The sequence below is a fragment of the Coffea arabica genome, chromosome 1e, assembly GCF_036785885.1.
Source record: "Coffea arabica cultivar ET-39 chromosome 1e, Coffea Arabica ET-39 HiFi, whole genome shotgun sequence".
In the NCBI taxonomy this organism is placed as follows: domain Eukaryota; kingdom Viridiplantae; phylum Streptophyta; class Magnoliopsida; order Gentianales; family Rubiaceae; genus Coffea; species Coffea arabica.
The window spans coordinates 36,101,434-36,122,099 of NC_092311.1; the positions used below are offsets into that span (position 1 = coordinate 36,101,434).

Below are 20,666 nucleotides of genomic sequence, written 5' to 3' on the forward strand. Positions count from 1 at the left end.
TGTTGCAGGCTTGACTAATGGAGGTGCTGAAACTTCAATCACTCTTTAAAGATAATAGAAGTCTGGAACTAAATTATGTTGCAGTCAGTTTTCAGATTTTGATTTCTGATTTCTGGTTTCTGCATTCAGTTCATTGTGACTTGTGAAATGTGAACTTGAAAAATGTCTGTTAGTGTTACTTTGAAGAACTTGTCGTTGTATTGTCTATTGGCAGTTGGTACTTGGTACTCCAGATTTGTATTTGATGGATTTTGGCATTTGTAATGTGTGTGTAATAATTTGGATGTTGATTTCCTTTGAATTGGTGTTGTAGGCTTGTAGCCTGTAAGTTTGCAATTAGAATTAGTTTGCAATTAGCCTCATAGCCTGTAAATTGTACGGAAGCAGCGTTGCAAACTTAAGCTGATAACAGGCTTTTTTTTTTTATTTTTTAAATAGATGAATTCGGTTTAACCGAATTCATTACCGTTTTCAAATTTGAAATCGGTTTTGGAATGAATTCGGTTATACCCAATTCGGAATTGAAAACGGTTTAAAATTTTACAGATAGAATAACCGAATTCACCGAATTCAGTGCACCGAATTACCGAATATGCACCGAATGCTCACCCCTAGAACTGAGTATCCCGATGCAAGAAAACATAATACTATTCTTCTTTCTGTTATGTGAACAACTAATTAAATACTTTAAAAAGTCTTTATATAATAAGCCGATAGAATGTGGATTTAGTATATAAGTGTGTAAATTTAGTTCTTCCCTTATAGTTCTTTCAAACAAAATTTAGAAATTAAATATAAATCAAATATCCAATTATTCTGACCCACACAATATACATATAGGCATAACCAAATACGCATATTAGTAAATCCAAATATATATTACAAAATAACTAATCCAATTTTTATACCTCATTTCAACAAATGATTTAATAAGTATCTCCATCCAAAAAATAATATCCGCACAGATGAAATTTGCATCCTTTTTAATGAAACTCCTTCTTATCCATTACTATGCCATTCACTCTTTTTTATTATGACACTATAGCACTATACCGCCGTAGTTCCATGTATTAGCCCTAAAGATTTGAAACCCTATTTATTATATATTTAATAATTATATCACCTTAGTTGCATTCATTATACATAGGGGTACAAACGAATCGATCTGCTCGTGAGCCGCTCGCGAGCAGCTCGGTCAACGTTCGAGTCGAGCTCGAGCAGCTCGTTTATAACACGGGTCGAGTTCGAGTCATGTGTATGAAAGTCCGAGCGGCTCACGAGCAGTAGGAAATTACATAAATATCTCTACTTATATAACTAATTACTAATTAGAAACTAGATAACAAAATTTCTCCAAGGACCAAGACAGTGGAGGACGGTGGACCCAAAGTCACAAACACAGCTCCTTCTTCCCACTCGGCTGTTCTGTTGTCGGCATTCTTCTTTCCCCAAATCAAAAGCAAGCCGTAGCCGCCGCTACCACTGTCTTCAAGGCTCAAGCCACTTCTGCCACCACCACTGCCGGCCTTCAATTGAAGAGCCCTTTCTTTCCGACTCCCAGTTTGTTGGCCACTTCTGCCACCACCACTGCCACCATTTCTCTCCGACTCCCAGTTAGAAGCTACGGTAGGCAAAGCGAACAATCTCCGACTCCCACCACGGCCGCCCTCTCCAACGCCCATTTCATCAGCTCTATTGGTGGAGGGCCTCGCGAACAGGCAAAGCGAACGGGTTGCCCTTTCTCTTCTTCCCTTATTAATTTCCTCTTTCCTGTTAATGGCGACAGAGCTTTCGTTAGAATTAGATCGCCTCTTCTTTCCCATTTCGGTCCCCAATTTCTCTCAATTTATTTAGAATTTATTTGGACTTTCGCATGTATTGAATTGTTTTCTATATCATGATCGGTGAATTGAGATTGTACTGATTATTGATTGGAAGAAGGCTTTCTGTCAATGTACTTTTTTCTCCTTTTTTTTTTGAATTTGGATCTGTTATTATTATTAGGGACTGTTTTTTGAAGATTGGTAAGAATATTGGGTTTCTTTTCTTAACTTCTTACATACATTTTCATGGAATATACCTTCTGTTTGATTGAAATATTTTTGGTTTGTAGTTTTTGATTGTTCACTTTTTATTTTCTCATTCTGGGGTAATTTTTAGCCTGTCCTGTTAGAAAATGCAAGCTGGATGGATTGCGTTTAAAAATTATGTGCTTAGTGACAGAAATTTTCGAGCCAATTTGAGCTCTTGTCGAGTTGAGTAAATCAAGCCTTATTGAGTCGAACTTGAGCCAGCTTCTTACTTATTCGAGTCGAGCTCGAGCTCAATTTTCTCGAGCTCGAGTGTACAGTAATCAAGCCTGACTCGATAAGTTCAATGTTTGATTCGGTTCGGCTCGTTTGCACCCCTAATTATACAAACAAAAAAATCCATAAATTACATGAATATCAACTCATTGTGGGCATCACTTTAATTGCGCACGGTGTTCTTCTGCTAGTTTTTTCAAAAAGGGGTATCCTTTTTCTGATGTCATTTGAAGCCAACACACCCAAAAACGGATGCAAGTCTTAAACTAAAGAAACATGGGACATATGGCTATTTGCTTTCTTTTTTAGCTTATCTTTGAGAAAATTGTCAAAAATTCTTTCAAGGACAAACAAGTAAATAGGAGTATTTTCAATACGTGTGTAGATTATCAAGAACAAAACTACAAACAGAAGATATTTACTTCGGTTGCATAGCAGGAGTAAAAACCACAAACGAATAGTCTTAAGTTTGATAACTATGTTAATTGTGTGTGTTAATTGTTTGATATTGCTCTTATGTTAATTGTGGTTTAGCATTTATATCTTGTTCTGTGCATAGGTGTGTGTCTATATATATATATATATATTTATTTGTTTATTTATTTATTGAACTGGGGTTGAACCGGTCCGACCGGTTGAACCTCGACCCTTTCACTTCACAGGTTCAATTGACGGTCCGGGTTTTAAAACATTGCAATTCTCTGAATCTTCTTCTTCTACTTTTCTAATTTCCCTCCCAATTCCAAAACTGGTCCATCAGGATCCTGACACTGCAGCTCCAGCACTGTCTGCTCGGCTGTTCCGCCACTATGATTCACAAAGTCACAACCGATGCTCATATGAATTTGATCCGCCGATACTCATCCGCTTGTCTCGACCCCTTACCATCAACATTATCATCTGCTTATACGGCATCAATCTTATCACTTTTAAAACGGTGCAAGACCATCCGAAGCTTAGAGCAAGTCCACCCTCACATCATCCACAAGGGCTGCGAGCAGGATCCCTTTTTGATTACCCAATTTCTGTCCCTCTGCATCGCTCTCTCTTCTGACCTCTCCTACCCTACCGCTGTTTTCGAACGCGCCATTCAGCCCAATATTTATCTTTGGAACACCCTGCTCAAGGGCTACTGTAGACATTCCTCTTTGGTCAATTCATTTTCGCTTTTCAATCGGATGAAAAAGTCTACGAATGCAAGCCCGGATAAGTATACTTTCCCGCCGTTGATCAACAAGTGTGCTAATGTTTTGGCATTGAGGGAAGGGCGGATTCTCCACGGGTCAATAGTAAGGTGTGGTATTGAAACTGATGTGTACGTGGGTTCCAGCTTAGTTGACTTCTATGGCAAGTGCAAGGAGATCGAGTGCTCCCGGAAGATGTTTGATATTATGCCCGTTAGAAACGAAGTCTCTTGGACGGCTATGCTTGTTGGCTATCTGAATGTCGGAGAGGCATTGGAGGCGAAGAACTTGTTTGATGAAATGACTAATAGGAATTTAGCATCCTGGAATGCGATGATTAGTGGCTTTGTTAAATTCAGTGATTTGAGGAGTGCTAGGGAATTATTCAATGAGATGCCCGTGAAGAATGCAATTTCCTATACCACTATGATTAATGGGTATGCCAAGGCCGGTGACATGGTGTCTGCAAGAATGTTATTCGAGCAATCAGATGAAAAAGATATTGTATCCTGGTCTGCCTTGATATCCGGGTATGCCCAGAATGGACAGCCCAGCGAGGCGATACAGATGTTTTACAGGATGCAGTGTAGGAGCGTCAAATCGGATGAGTTCACTATGGTGAGCTTGATGTCTGCTTGTTCCCAATTGGGTTGTTTGGAATTAGCAAAAATAATTGATTCTTATATGCATCAAAGCTCATTTGATCTCAAGCGTGTTCAAGTTGCTGCAGCTCTCATAGATATGAATGCCAAATGTGGGAACATGGATAGAGCATCAACCTTGTTTGAGCAAATGCCCACGCATGATGTGATCTCATACTGCTCAATGATACAGGGTCTATCCATTCATGGGAGTGGTCCACAGGCTGTGGCACTGTTTGAAAGGATGCTAAAGGAAGGACTTGTGCCTGATACTACAGCCTTTACGGTAATTCTAACAGCTTGCAGTCATGCTGGTCTCATTAAGGAAGGTTGCCATTATTTTGACTCTATGGTTAATGAATTCTCTCTTGAGCCTTCTCCGGATCAGTATGCATGCCTCATTGACCTTCTTGGTCGATCAGGAAAGCTTAAAGATGCTTACGACATTCTTAAGTCAATGCCCGTAAAGCCTCATGCTGGTGCTTGGGGTGCACTTCTTGGCGCTTGCAAGCTTCATTGTGACCTTGAATTGGGGGAGGAGGTAGCATGTAGACTAATTGAGCTTGAGCCCTTAAATGCTGGGAATTATGTGTTGTTATCAGACATCTATGCTGCTGCAAATAAATGGTTGGATGTTTCACTTTTGAGGCTCAAAATTAGGGAGAAAGGACTCAAGAAAATTCCCGGTTGTAGTTGGATATGAAGTAGAAAATCTTGGTTTATTGAAGTTACTTTTTCCACAAAAAAGACTGGGACTAAGGTCTTTAATCATCAGACACCAGCAGAAGCTCAATATCGAGGAAGATAGCCAGTTGTAGTTGAGTATGAAGTATAAAATCTTGGTATAAAGACATTAGCTTTTCTAGAAAGAAGCTTGGGACTGAGTTCTTCATTCATTAGATGCCCTCAGAAGCTCAATACTGAATTTAAAATTGCTGGCTGCTAGGATTCAAAATATCAATTTTGAGGACATCTGAGGTTTGTTCTGCTGGGAGTTTGGATATTAACACTCTGATCAGGAAGGGACATACAATTTGTGAATATTGAGTAGGTTATGTTTTCTGACATGATTAATCTGAGCAGGCAATCTTGTCAATCTGTGAGGGTTGCTCATTTAGCTTTATGAAGTTTTAGATAATGTCAAATATGCAAAGTAAATGCAGCTGACTACCGTTATGGCTGCCATTGCATTTAGTGACCTGGAGTTAACATTCTTTACTATTGTTTCTTAATCATTTTTGCTTTAATTCATGGTGGGAAGCCTTGATACTCTGATGTTAATATGAAATTATGAGCTGATGGATGTAAAACCCAAGAAAGCATGGAATGCATGGCCAACAGGTTTCTGGAAGGTAGACCACTTCCTCAGAAATGCATTCATCAAGGTTTTGATTTTGTTAATCTTGGATTTCCATTTTCAAGAATTGGCTGCATTTCAGAATCGGCTGGAGGTTTGCCTCAAGCTGAATCAATCAAAATTCTGTAGACAAGCTTTTGAGATTGCTCAAAATGCATTGGCTGAAAACATGAGAGATGTGCTCCATCTGCAGAAACAAGAAATGAGAACTCCAAACTGGTACATCCATCTGTTCTTTTCTTTCACAAAGCATGAAGGACGGATCAATGATAGCAAATTATACTTGTCACCTAAAGAAATTATTACTATCTTCTGCTTGTAGCTAGCTTTGTTGTTTTTGTGGAAATTTTTTTTGTTTCCTCTTATGGATGAAAATGGCAGGTATTAAGCTTGATAATGGGATGTCTGCTTTGTTGGTGGTTGTAGACGCTTGGTCTGCAGGCTGTTATAAAACAAAATTTACTATAGGGTATTTAGTAAGTGTGGTGTCAAAGGGTTGGTGTATGCTGTAGTTATTTGTGTTTATGTGTGTAGCATGCATCTTTGTGTTTTAACTGGTGCAAATCTTTCTTAAACCCTGATAGAAGCAGGGTATATTTGCTAAAGGAGCCTCACTTACTGTTGAGCCTTTTGTCCTCTTGACTTATTGCATGGTTAATGAGCCTTTTGTCCTCTTGACTTATTGCATGGTTAATGAATTAAGTATCAAATTAGCACTATTCCTTGAAATTGAAGTTAGTTTTTTTTTTTTAATTTAAATGTATCTGCTAATGGGTTTTCTATTACTTAATCTTAGCAAGGTGAGTGATTTGTTATGGCTGTGAGTCACCATAAGGAATTCTTTGTTGACAGGCTGAATTGATTGATCCTGCTCTAAAAGGGACTCTTAATGTTCTGGGATCATGTGCAAAATCTCCATCTGTTAAAAGAGTGGTTTTAACATCCTCTATAGCTGCAGTTGCCTTCAACGGCAAGCCTCGTACTCCAGACGTGGTGGTTGATGAGACTTGGTGGTCTCTTCCTGAATTTTGCAAGCAAACGAAGGTCTGTAAATGTCACTTTCTCTTGCATGAACTTAAACAATTACTCTTGATATACTGGCATGTCTGCTGTCATGTATAGCAAACACCATTGCACTGTGTTCCATAAGCTTTTGTTTTACTTTCCTGTTGGCCTAAACTATAGATATGGCTCAGAATATAAGATACTTGAGTAGCAAATGCTCATAAACTCTCTGTAGATAAAGTGCATGTCACTAAAATAGGCTTACATGTATCACATCATAATGCCACTGAAAAATATTCAAATATGCATCAACTGAAACAATTCTGCTTGTGTGGTTTCTTTATTTCTGTTATATGAGAAGTTGAGATGTAGGGCGCTTTCAGCATTGGAGAGTCTATTTGCTTTAAATCAGATACTTTTTAAACCTTTTAACAACCATTGATAAAAGGCCGTGTTTTCATGACATCTGATGGATTCTTACCTTAAGACATTTAAGGCTGGTGCCACAATATTCATTTGTCAAGGTTTCAGGATAATTACTCCATCCTGTTTGCAATTGTCCATTTTAACTGGAGGTGTAGTTAACTGGACATCTAGTTAATGCATTAATATCTGTGACTTTTGTATAAACCTCGGAATTAAAAGTCTCGAGACAAAGCACACACGTGAAAGCAAAAAATGGATATTTCAAGGAATTTGGTAATTGGTGATATTTCACCTGTTATGGCAGGCTGTTTTCTTGAACCGTGTAAAAGGTACATGGCCAATAAAAAATGATGGAGGAAAATTTCTTCAGTTCTATGTCGGGTGTTCTTTCTGCCCTCCAAAGGATAGGCGATTGGATGATATTAAGCTTGGGCACACTATAAACTACTATTAATTAAAGATTTTACTGAAAACTGAGCAGAGTATGATGGCAGTCTAGAACCAGAAAAATCTGTTGACAGGAAGAACTGAACCGTGTAAGCTACAAATGAACTAAAAGATATCAAAACTCCCAGACACGTAACTTAGGCTGAGCTAGTGAAAAGCCAAAAGGTGAAATTTCTGGAGGAAACCCAAAAAGGATTTTCAGATTCCCTAGGTTATAGCAAATTTTTAAGTATCTAAAGCTGTAAATTTTACAACCAGACCCTGAAATAAGTAAATCTATATAACCCTTAGCATCCAGTTGTATACATGTTCCTTATTCAATTCTGTTTAGATTTTCCATCATTGTGATTTTGAGCTCATTATGGTAGGGTCATTTGCCCTACTTTAGTGTCCTAGTTATGGATAAGTAATTGAAAATTACTTTTACTGCTCTCTTCTAGCTGCTTCCACTATGTCTTGAATATCATCAACGAGAAGTTTTAGATATTTGAGGTGGCCTCTCTCTCTCTCTATCTCTCTGCGTATGAACACTGACTAACTTAAGGAACCTCTTTTGGGGGAACCTTCTTTGATGTAAATGCAATTGAGAAACAGGCACACAGTCAGAGCCCTGTGTTCGTCCCACTGCTTGGGAGCTTAAGGTTCACGTTTGTATAGGAAGAGAGTTCAGAACTCGTTTTGTGTGTGGAATTCTTATTATTATCTTTCCTAGTGGCCTAGTTTTTGCTGTTGTTATAGTTATTGGATTGTACTATAAATGTCATTTCCCAAAAAGTGTTCCAAATTTAGTTTGCCAGATCAGATGCTTTTTCTGTCTGATGGCTAACAGGAATAGGATTGAAATGGACGATGTTTCCCATATTTTTTCTGGATCTCCTCCAGAGTTGTCATCCTTAAATAAAAAAGCAATCATCTCTACTGGTGGTTTGATAATTCCAATAGGAAAGGGTACCTGTCATAAAAAAGAGGAAGAAAAACCAATGAATGCTGGTATAAAGCATCTTAATTTTGCCTCTGCTTTAGTCAATACTGGTATAAAGCATTAAAAAAGGTACCTGTTTCCATGAAATAATTGTCTAGTTCAACCCTTCGAATCATTCTCCTATATTTCTCTGTATCAGAACAAGAAGTTATTGTTTACTATGCCCAACAAGGTAAATCTACTGTTTTGTCATCTTTAGCTCTGATACCAGGAAAGTAATAGAGAATTGTGAAAGAAGTAGAAGGGAGAAAAGGGGGGAACAGCAAAAATAGAAGAGCTGTGATAACTTATCATTCAGATCCCTAGGAAGAGACAGATTTACTTATTGGCCTAAATACCCTTATTAATTCTAACAACATGCACTTTGTATCAAAATAGCTTCTTGATGCATGTTGACATTGAACCCATGGCTAAAGTGTCTACATAAATTTTAGAACTTTTAGTTGAAAGGAACCTTTTCCTGATTGAAGGACTTGTGTCCCAGATTATTAACTACCTGAAATTTCTGTCCTTGTATGGTTGCCAGACTAATACTATGTGATGCCAGAAGCTCAATATTACAATTTTTCAATTGAAGTACTCCGATAAGCGTTCCACAAAATTTATGTAAGAAAGGAGAGAAAGCGCTCATCTTCTGGATTCTGGGTTTCATAGAATGGAACTTGGAAACTAGATTACAGCTGAATGCCTCACCTTGGCTTTGGCTATAGTCATGTTATATTGTCTTGTCAGACAAGTCTATGTTTGCTTGAATGGAGCTTTAATTGGTGCACTCATTTTGTCCCATTTGTGTCTGCATGGTATTGTAATATTCAGGCAAGATGTAAAGGAAGAAATTTTTTGTATGTCTAATGATATGCTTTTATTGATTAATGAATTAGTCTTAGATAATTACTTGGTTATCTTCCATTACCATTTAGTAACTGTTGTAATTTTGTTTTCATGTCCAAATACTATACCAGAATAGCATCTTTTACCACTGGCCTGTTAAAGCATTTTAGACAAGTACCAGTTCTCTGTGCTGCACAAACTCATCAGAGAAACCCAAGTTAAAATTTTCATGAGATTTGAAGACAATTTGCTCATGATGCCTCCTAAATTGATAGAGACATATAATCGAGTAACTGTTAGCTAGACAGTCCAAGTAGTTAACATGGCTTTTGGTGTGATTTAATATTCATACTAAACATTATATTTGATGCCGGTATTTTTTCTTATTATTTTCTTCCAGTTATGGTATGTTCTCTCAAAGACATTGGCTGAGGATGCTGCCTGGAAGTTTGTAAAAGAGAAAGGTTTAGACATGGTAACGATAAACCCAGCTATGGTGATTGGGCCTCTGTTACAGCCAACACTTAACACCAGTGCTGCTGCAATTTTGAATTTAATAAACGGTATGGACATCATAAAATTATGAACTCAATTAATTTCTTGGTATATGTTCTTTTTGTTGGATCAGTGCTTATTTATTTTTTGGTGTTACAGATGTGTATGATATTCTGTTGGTCATCTTTTGATCTTTTATTCCTTGATTATGCTTTTAAGGGCAAGTGAGTGGATTGGAAAAAGGCTTTAAAGCTGACCTTTATGGTGCTAATGATGCCACTTTGCAGATGGTGGTGAAAATAATGCAGATACAGATGTTCTCAGAACATAGAAACTGACTTTTTTGTTCTTCTTCTTCTTCTTCTTCTTTCTCTTTTCCTTTTTTTTTTTCTGAGTTTTTAACTTAGCCGTATAACTTATCTTTACTTTCTCTGCCTATACTTACTCATATCTACAGCCTAGAAAACATATTTTCTTACATTTGAGTCTAAGTTGAATAAAAAAAATTAAAACACATAAAAAATAAAGAGGTGATGGTAACATTCTGGATAATAATTAATTAATAGTAGCGGAGTACTTTTGATAATATTGGTTGAGCATTCTATGGCCTAGTAGAGTTTTATGTATCCCATGCTGTGAAAGTTTACCATACCAGCAACTAGTTAGCTAACTACAAGGAGTGCCTTAGATATATATGAGAGTGTGGGGACAATTTTAATCAAGATAGAACTTCTAAATCTCTGATTCAATTGAAATGAGCTTGAGAATTTATGTAAAGGGCCAAAGCACCCTTGAGGTGGCCTACTTATGTACTTAAGATTAATGTGATATGGAGTTTTGCTATATTGCAAAGCCTTTCATGAGCTTTCTGCTTCTCTCATGAAGTCGAGTTTCCCAAGGTAGATGTCATGGTCATTTGGAGGTTAACTAGAATCTAATATGTTTTTGTGCGCAGCAGAAGGTGTTTCTAAAATGATATATGTCTGTGTATATGCTCATTTTGTTGATCTTTATTTGTTGTTGCTTTTCTGGTTGAAAAATTTTGGTTCTTTTTTGTTTCTTGAAAAAGTTTGTTTCAATTGGCTAGTTTTCTTGAAGGGATGTTTTACAATTGCCTTGTAATGATGTTTTACATTGTTTAGAATTCCTGATGCTTTCTTAATCAAGTATTGAAATACATGAAATATTAAGTAATCAGTATAGACATGGGTATGCTTTGAGCAAATGTTTTTCCTTCTATTTTTCTCTTTGCTTGATTATGTTCATTTGTAGAGAGAGAAGAGATGGTGATATGAAACATTTCTTTTGTGTGATTGATATTCTGTGCATTCTAATCTTAGACTGATTCATGTATTGACTGTCATTGAATACTTCATGTAATTTTCTTTCTTCCTTTAGTTTTTTTAATTTATCAGTCTGTTTTGTTGATTGTTTTCTTCTACGCTGAATGCAGGTGCAGAAACATTTCCAAATTCTTCTATGGGCTGGGTTGATGTCAAAGATGTTGCTAATGCACATATGCTATAGCTTTTGAAAATCCATCTGCTAGTGGAAGATACTGCCTGGTTGAAAGAGTGGTACACTACTCTGAAGTTGTGAAGATCTTGCGTGAAATTTATCCTTCCTCAAAACTTCCAGAAAAGTAAGTTCAAGCTCTGTAATTTAGATTTGACTGTGCATTTAGAGATTTACATTTGTGACATAGGATTATATTTGGAAATTTCGTGCATGTCCATGTGCGTCTCAGATTTTTCTGTCAGGATCTATTATGCCTTTCATGATTTGGCCCCTTGCATAAATCATGTTTGGGACTCCTAACTGTGATACATCTGGTGTCTGCAACTAATGGCAGAATATATTTTAGGAAACTTTTTCCGTGGATAAGTATTTCAATTAACATTGTTTGCATTATCTGGATAAGTTCAGTGTTTCATAAAAGCTTAAATACCTGAACTTACCGCCAATTGTGTTTTGGAAGTTCTTGTCAAGGGTTCTGTATGTTGAATTGACAAGTTTTTGAAGCTTTTGCTATTTGAAATCGAATTCAGTTTCAGAACGTTCAGGAAAGTTAACAGTAACTAGATAGTCAATTTATTAAGTACTTCAACTGAGAAATCTAATCCTCGTATTTCTGGTTTAGTTCTTGGAACCTTCGCTCTACGGATATGTCTTTCAGATATTAGAAAATCTTTTGGATTGAGCATATCAGGTCACATGATCGTGTTGGAATTTTCATTTAGCTTGCAATTGGCTGTTTGATAACCTACTCTGATGTAGGTTGCATTCTAAAATTTCCTCTTGCTTAACTCCTGAGACCTGTTCTTTATTGGCGCGATCTTCTCCCCAAACTTGTGGCTTTTCTGTCTTAAATGTGCATATTCATTCCCAAATCAATACGATGAAATCAGCTCAATACTTTGCCTTTCATGAAGACTTCTAGTCTAGATAGATTCTTACTAGAAGTCCTGTGAATTGATAATGTGTACATGACTACCATGACATCATTATAGTTTTTGCCCACTCGTGGTAAGAGCATGCATTAGTTATTCACAAATATTCAGAATTCCTTGAACACCAATCTGCATATGCACTAAGCTAGTATACTGGTTTTCTACTAATTGTTGAACCAAGAAAAGCGTCTATGCCTGGCGACCTGATTTGGTAGGATAGCAGATAGATGTGTTATTGAACATCAGGGAAATTTTTGAGGTGGCAAAAGACATGATGGATGGTCAGTTTAAATTGTTGATGTGCAAGTTTTGACCTTTCTTCATTGCAATCAGATTTTTTACCCTTGTGACCGTACCTTACTTGGAATCATGTCTAAATGGTGAGATATATACATAATATGTGAAGTTGAGCAAAATTTTACTGCATTTTATTCCTTTAGTGCTTTATTTGATGTTGCATTGAGTGGATAAACATTCTTCATATGATTTGTACATGAAGATGTCATGCCTTGTAGTAATTCCTTTAAGGTTAATGAGATTCACGCACCCTTTTTAACATCTTGTGCATCCCCTACTATGTATTTTGGCTACTATGCCTTTCAATATAGCCTAGAGAATGTAGAAGGGGTGTGCAAGCTAAAAAGGGTGTGTGAGTATCGTTAACCTTTATTCAAGCATTATGCTTACAGCAGTACATATTCTGTACTAATGGCAATGAATTTTCCTGTCCATCACCTGCTGTTCATTTAATTTGGCTCATCAAAGACTGATGAGGAAGTAAAAAACATCACTTCTATGAGCGAACTTTTACTTGACTATTGCCCCAATTCAACACTATTTATTATTTTTATCAAGCCTTTGATGTTTTTTGGTGAATAACCTTTGTAGGTGCGCTGATGACAAGCCATTTGTGCCGACGTACCAGGTTTCCAAGGAGAAGGCAAAAAGCTTAGGTCTTGAATTCATTCCCCTTGAGCAAAGCATCAAGGAAACAGTTGAAAGCTTGAAGGAGAAGAACTTTTTGGACCCTTCTGCTGCACTTTGAATATCGCCCGAAACATGATGAGGAACATCGAGAGTTGGTAGCAGTGCCTATTGAAAATATGTTTTCCAAACCCCTATATGTACCAAGCCTCTCTGACTGGCGTTACATGCATCCACAGAGATTTAGAATCTACATATGAAACAATAAAGTACTCGTCTTTTTTGCTATACTGAAAATTTGAACAGGAAATATCCTTTTGTGTTTCCTGCTGCAAATTCAAGGAATGATGAGTAGATTTTAGTGCGTAATTATATGTTGGACGAGAATTTATAAAATCAAGGAGTAGCATTCCTTGTGATATCAGGGTAACGACTTTATAAATTATGTATGGAATTGTTATGAACAGAATTTTTTGGTACGAATTGCTTTTAGGCAGTCCACCTAAAATCAATGCGATTCCACCCTTGATGCCATTTGTTAATTGGACATGAATGGCTTTCTTTAATTTATTTTTTATTTTTGGTGGCTGAGTTCTACTTCTGAATCTGTTAACTCTGGATAGTTGGGTAAATTGGAAAAGGATTGAACTGGAGGTAAATTTCTCATGAATCTTAAACAATGAAAGTCAGGAAATAATTGATAATATTGTACTGTTAAATGTATCACAATCCGCTAGTTAATCTGGCACTAGTGTTCTCTACGATGGGAAATTTAGTATATTAGCTTTGCCCAGAATAGAACTCATGTAGAATACTAGCTATGGATAAAAGTTCATTTTATTTTGTGGTAGTGTGAATTAAGGATCCTCTAGTTCGTGTTAATCGCAGAAAATTGATGTTAGCCACCACAGTTGGTGCCATCATCAAAGAAAAAAGAGCGAAAATTGAAGCAGCGATCATCTGGTTTGGTGGTGGTTCAGTCCCTTCCAAGTTATTTTTGGACCTTTTAAGGTTCTCCCCCTCCTCCTAATGTAGGATAATCTATCATATCAAAAAAAAAAAAGATTAATACACGCAAACCCGAAGTGTAAAGATTGAGAAGAAAGCAAAGATAACAAATTTGTTAATACTTAGGTCCTGTTTAATAATTCAATCTACCATTTAAACTTAATGGATTCAAATTTTAATATATTCGACTATTCGACAATCTAAAATTAAATATCTGAATTAATTAAGTGGTATTAAATTTTCTAGACAAAACTTGCTCTTAAAATTAAGTAATAAACTATTCTCTTTATCACTGAATGTGATATACATTCAAATATATTAGATTTAATAATTAACAATTCAATAATTTAATGGATTCATATTTCAGATTTCAGGTTTCGAACTTCAATTTTTAGACTTCAGTTTTATCAAACGCACTCTTAGTCCCTGAACTTTGCAGTTTCTTTTTTTCTACCCCAATTTTTTTGTTGATTCCAAATTCTTTGCTATCCTTTGTTAATTTTTCTTGTGGCCTCACAGCCCAACTCTTTACATAAATCAACTCATGTCATCATTCTATAAATGCTTATAACATCAAAAGTAACCCGAAATCATCATATCTTGCACAAAACAAGAAATAGTTTAAGAACAACCCATATTTCAACCTCCTACTACTTCACATAACTCAACAAACAAATTGCAGAAAACTCTTGTTCTACATCTTTACAAGCTTAAAATGACAAGACTCATGTAAAATTTCAGGGCAAAACATCCCCCAAAAAAAATCACTATTGTCAACCAAGAATGGGAGAAAATTCTAAGAAATTAGCCAACTATGATATAAAATGAAAAGAGTTGATCAGTCAAGGTTATCTACAACTCCTCTAAGAGTTTTAAGTTGAACTAGATAGTGGTGGATTGCCGAATTTCAAGATTCGTGGAATTCCTCTCTGTTGGGATGAAGAACTTCGAATTTCAAGAGCTGAGAAATGGGTGATTTGAACAAGAATTTGAAAAGCTTTAGAGTGGTTTTCCTTAGAAACCTTCAACAGAAAAGTTACTCTTCGATGACTTGTGAAAGTGTAGCAAAAGAATCTCCCTAAAATGATGAGTCATGAAAGAGATATTCAGGCTTGAATAGGGCTGGTTCATCAGCCCCGTTTTCTCTTATTTTTCCAGAGAATTTTCTCTCTCTCTTTTTTTTCTCTGATTCTTCCCCAAATCACTCTTGTATGGCTGATGATCCCACCAAACCTCACCCTTAACATCATGAGACATGAATCAAAGAAAACAACCCAGACACTCATTTATCAGGCTTCAAGCTTCATCCAAATATGCATAAGTATCAAGTGAAAAGAAAACTACATGATGCATGCCATTTATATTAGAAATTGAAAAGAGAGAGTTGAAAATTTTACAATCCTTTCTTGGTGAGTTGGATGAGCTCAATGGTGGCAATGGCTCCTGTAGCAACAACTTTCTTCCTCTACTCCCTTGGGTCCTTTTTTTTTTGTTCCATGTGTGAACCTAGAGAGAAGGAAAGAATGGAGTGATGTGTGTGTTTGTGTTGGTGTGCAAGTGTAGAGTCGAAGAGGAGGAAAGAAAGTTGTGCTTGTTCTTGTGTGTGGGTGTATTGTGTGAGAATTTTTTTTTTATCCAAGAGAGAGGGCTTGTGTGTGTGAGTGTGTGATGATGAAATTGAGATAGAGTCGAGGGAGAGGGGAATTGGTGGAGTTGTTGGAGTGATTGTGACCATTGAAATTTTTTTTTTGGTACCAAAAGAAAAAGAGGGTAATGGGGGTGGAGTGTAGTAGTGGTGTAATAGTATATTAGGTGGGAAAAAAAGGATTGAAGAGTGAATTTTTTTTTCTTGATTTTCTCGTCTTTTTTTATTTTTTCTTTCTTTTTCACTTTTTTTAGATAAACCTGCAAAAATAAGAAAAATGCATGATAGAATACATGAAAATTAATGACCCATAAATAGATAAAATTTTAAGAAAATATCAAAAAATGACAAAAATTTAGTGTCTACAGCTAGTTTATATCTACCATATAAACATGAGTTTAGTATGAGAAAAACTAAAAGAAAATCATTCTAATATCCAGCGTAGAAAATATAAATGAATGCATAATTAATACGGCAGCTTATTTAAAATTTACCTCTTTCGAACATTGTTCACATTTTCTTTGAATTCTTCTTTTACATGATCAATTGCTTTATAGGGAAAGCACATGGTAGGTTTCCCATTAGAATCCACCATCCTCAATACTTTGATGAGAGGTGAAACTATCTTTAAACATAGCTCAACATTTGGCTAGAATTGTTGATTATAAATAGTGATGCTTTCAATTTTCCCCATTTTTTCTCCTAGCATATACACACTTGCCTTCCACTAATCCGAAGAGAAAAAATATAAACGAGCTACCTTTAAACTAACTTGGATGTCTCATGGTCAAGTATGAAATAGCAAAGCAAGTAACTCCAAGTCTAATCAACTTCTAACCATTTGTGAATTGTTTCATCCAGTCAATAAATGTACTCCATAAGTAAATATATGTAACCACTGATTTCGCTTTTTCTATAGTGGCTTTATTGAGAGAATCAAATTTTTGAAAATCTTCTAACATGAGGTTAATGCAATGAGCAGCACAAGGGGTCCAAAACATTCTTTTTCTCTTTTTCAACAACATTTTTTCAACTACCTTATAATTGGAAGCATTATTAGTGATGACCTACACAACATTATCCTCTCCAATTATTTCCATAATACCATCTAACAATTCAAATAATTTTTGAACTATCTTTGAAATGTCAGTGATATCTACTAAAGGGATACAGGGTAGAAGCGGTCATCAGACCGACCGCTCCTAAACGGTCTACTCACAAGCACAAATGTGAGGCGAGAAATAATCCCCGTTAGGAAGCCTTAAGCAGGGGTAAAAAATGACGCTATTAAAAAAAATGTTTAGCCTAAACGGGATCAGATGGCCAAACGGAAAAGTTGAAATTTTGAAAATCAAGTTAAAATTTTGAATTAGCAGCACAAAACAAAACTGAGGGAAGAGAGTAGGCGTCCTGCTGAAGGTAGCAATTGACAAAAAACTGGGTGGAGAGAGTTGGGGTGATGTGTGCACGAATAGAGATGGAGATGAACAAGTGCAAGTTCTATTGGACCCAGTTACACGTGCACGGGCCAAGCGCTTCAAGGGGTCTCTTCAAGCCCTTGTTCGAAATGTGCAAGACCAACAAAGGGTCCATAAGAACATTGAAGGCTTGGAAGTTGCTAACCAAGTGGTCTACACAATGATCCGAGCCCATGAAGACTCAAGTGATGGATCCGCAAGGCCGTAGGACCCTCACGTTGACTTGATAGTTGGTCCTAGTTGATTAGGAGTTACTTAGTTTATTTTTTTTTCCGTTTAGTAGTCTTGGTTTGCTAAATAAGTCGGCCCTCTTGTATAAGTGTGGCCGAATGCTTGTCCTAGATTAGGAAGAGTAGCGGCCTTTGAGGCCTTAGTCCAAACGGATTTACCCTAGGATCACTAGCCTATAAAAAGGCTCGCTTTGTACAAATGAAGGGTTACAAATTTTGACGATAAGCTTTACATTGTTTCTCTTGCAATTTCAAGAGTTACTTCCTTACTTGCTTGGCAAGGGTTCTTTGAACAATCTCACGTATTTTCCTTGATTGTTCATCCGGTCTATCTATTTGAGTAACCACCTCAATTGGAGTAGCCGTTCTATTGCCTGGAATCAAGTCGTGTCATCCCTCTTGGTGCTAGGTTCCGCAAACAAAGTGAATTGAACAACCATCTAGATCCTCGGGCAAACATGCTACGTGTCTCAGAACGAGTTGACCGAGGAGCGTATTAGTTGGCTTCAGAGCCTAGGTTGAGGTGCTACGTGTCTCGAAACGAGTTGACCGAGGAGCGTATCAGTTGGCTTCAGAGCCTAGGTTGAGGTATCAATCCGTTATATCCATTGCTTTTGTCTTTGTTTTGTCGTACAGGGTTTCTATTTTCCACTGCATTGTTCAAAAAAAAAATTTCTGTCCGAAGCCTTGTTTCTTCATAGTCGTAAATTCTGGTCGGGTGTGGTGCCTCGTCGTTCGAAGTTTCTGCCGAGATTTGTCATGGTGTTTGTGTCTGAAATTCTGTTTTAGAATTCACCGCTTTGTGTGTTGGCTGGCCGTGTCGTGTCCAGCAAGAAAAACAAAAAAATTGGTGGTGGCAACTAGGGTTCTTATTCTCTTTGTCTCGTCTAACGCTGCTTTGTTCTTGAGTCGCAATCTATCCAGAAATTTTGTTCGTTGTGTGTTGTTGTGCATTGCGTCGTTAATCACTTCCTCATTGTTACAAGTCTGTCCAAGTGCATCATGTAGTGTTCCATCCTTTTTGGCATTCAATTTCTGTCCGAAGTTGCTTATTGTCGCGTCTCAAATCTGTCCACCCTTGTTCTTGAGTTATCTGACTTGTATACTTGGTTTTCAAAACTGAATTTTGGTGAACCTTGTTGGTATTTGTGAATCTTGAGAGAACCTACGAGAATCTTGAGGTTCTTGAATTTCTTGATCACAATCTTGAAATTTTTGAAGTTCTTGATAACTTCCTTGAAAGTTTTTGAAAGATTTTGAAGTTCTTGGTAGGTTCTTGTGTGCATGATTGGCCGAACCAAACCTAGAAATTAATGCATTCGGTCAAGTTTGTGTTGTGTTGTTCGTATAAGTCAAAAAAAAAATAGAAATGAAAAGAAAAGAAAGAAAAGAAAACTTGAAGTTTATTGCCCAAATCAGTCGCGGTTACATCTTGTTTCCAAGCCAAAAGAGAATAAAAACAAAGAAAAGAGATCCAAAAGTTTTGATCTACTACTTCTTGGAGCTCTTGAACATCTTGATTCTTGGAAACTTGTCTCTTCCGCTTAGTGAACATCTTCTTGTATTCCCGAGCATTGGTGAAGGGTTGTCTTGGCGTTCTTGCTTCCTTCTTGGAAACATCTTGGGTAACCCATTGAGGGGGAGCCTAAGGAGGGTTGTGTGCACCACCTTGTTGAGATTCCATTGTCTTGAGCGAAAACAGAAACTGCCTTGGGTACTTGACCAGAAAATCCGAGCTTGGTCTTGTGCGTTTGCAAGTGAAGGCTCGCGTAGGAGGGGCTTTAATAGCCAACATTCCAACCGACTTGAGTGAAGTGTTTTGGGAAAAGAAACAAAATCTGATTTATGAACTCCTTATTGGAATAGAATTTGGAAGTTCCTAAAAGTTGTTTCAAGAAGAAAAGGATTTTCTAAAGGTTTTCAAAAATTAACTTGTTTCCAAATTCATTAGGAAACTAAGTGGACAGCTTGGATAACTCTCCTAATCCCACTTGCATAAGTCGTTCCAAATTAGGAAACTAGGGTTTTTGTGCATTTCCCTTTTCACACTAGCGGCGCTTTCCAAATCTGTCCGCCACCTTCCATACACTCCCGCATCCCATTTGCTTCCAAATTGTGTCTCACTTCTTGGTTACTCTTGTGGAAAGTTTGGGGAACAATTTTTGGATTGTTGTGCGGCATTTCTCAACTAATCCGAGCCAGCCAGGTAAGAACTTTTGGTAAGACATTTAGAGTGCTTTGGAGTGAAAATACGAGAGTGAATGACATACTAAGGGAGTAAAGTGAGGTTATATTTGCATTATTTTCTTGTCACTAACCTTTTGCAGGACAAAACAAGAGACATGGAGCAAGCTAATCCAACCTCCGACTACACCTTGATGTTCAATGCTATGAAATCCGAACTCAAGCGGATTAGTCATCAATCAATGGAGGAATTGTACAACCACTTTGATGAACTCTCCAAGAGTCTCACGAGAGGCTCTCGGTCTAGATCTCATAACCGAAGTAACCATAGCACCAAAGGGGCAAATTATGCAGATTACTCGGCTAGTGAGGACGAGGAAAGAGTCGAGAGGCCTAAAAAGGACACTTCTAACAACGAGCTTAAGGGACTTAAAATCCAAGTTCCTACTTTTCAAGGGAAAAGTGACCCCTGAGGCTTACCTGGAATGGGAAGGCCGCATTGAGATGGTTTTCGATTACTATGACTATAGCGAGGAACAAAAGGTGAAGGTTGCCACTGTTGAGTTCACCGACTATGCACTCATGTGGTGGGATCAAGTACAGACTAGTAGGTGGAGGAATATGAACCGCGAGTTCGAACTTGGCGTGAACTCAAGGCCATGATGCGTAAGTGGTTTGTTCCAAGCTACTATAACCGTGATCTCCATTCAAAGCTACAACCCCTCACTCAAAACAACATGAGTGTGGAGGACTATTACAAGGAGATCGAGATGGCCATGATGAGGGCTAATATCCAAGAAGAAAGTGAGGCCACAATAGCGAGGTTTCTTAGAAGTCTAAACCCTGACCTTCAAGAAGCTTTGGAACTTCAACACTACTTGGATATGAGTGACCATCTTGAGTTAGCTATTAAGGTCGAAAGGGGTAAGAAGTTGAGGAGGGGTGGCCAAAGCTATCAACCCGTAAATCCGAATGCGTGGAAGGGAAGTCAACCGCGGAGGACATCACATGAAGCTAGACATTCGGCTACACCATTTACCACTGGCCGAACACAAGATAATGTCCCTAGCCGA

At 37.4% G+C, this 20,666-nt stretch overlaps 1 pseudogene; it reads left to right on the forward strand.

The window, feature by feature from the left end:
• The first annotated feature begins 1,334 nt into the window (after positions 1 to 1,334).
• Positions 1,335 to 13,582, forward strand: LOC113702686 (putative pentatricopeptide repeat-containing protein At5g37570; annotated as a pseudogene).
• Positions 13,583 to 20,666: the final 7,084 nt, after the last annotated feature.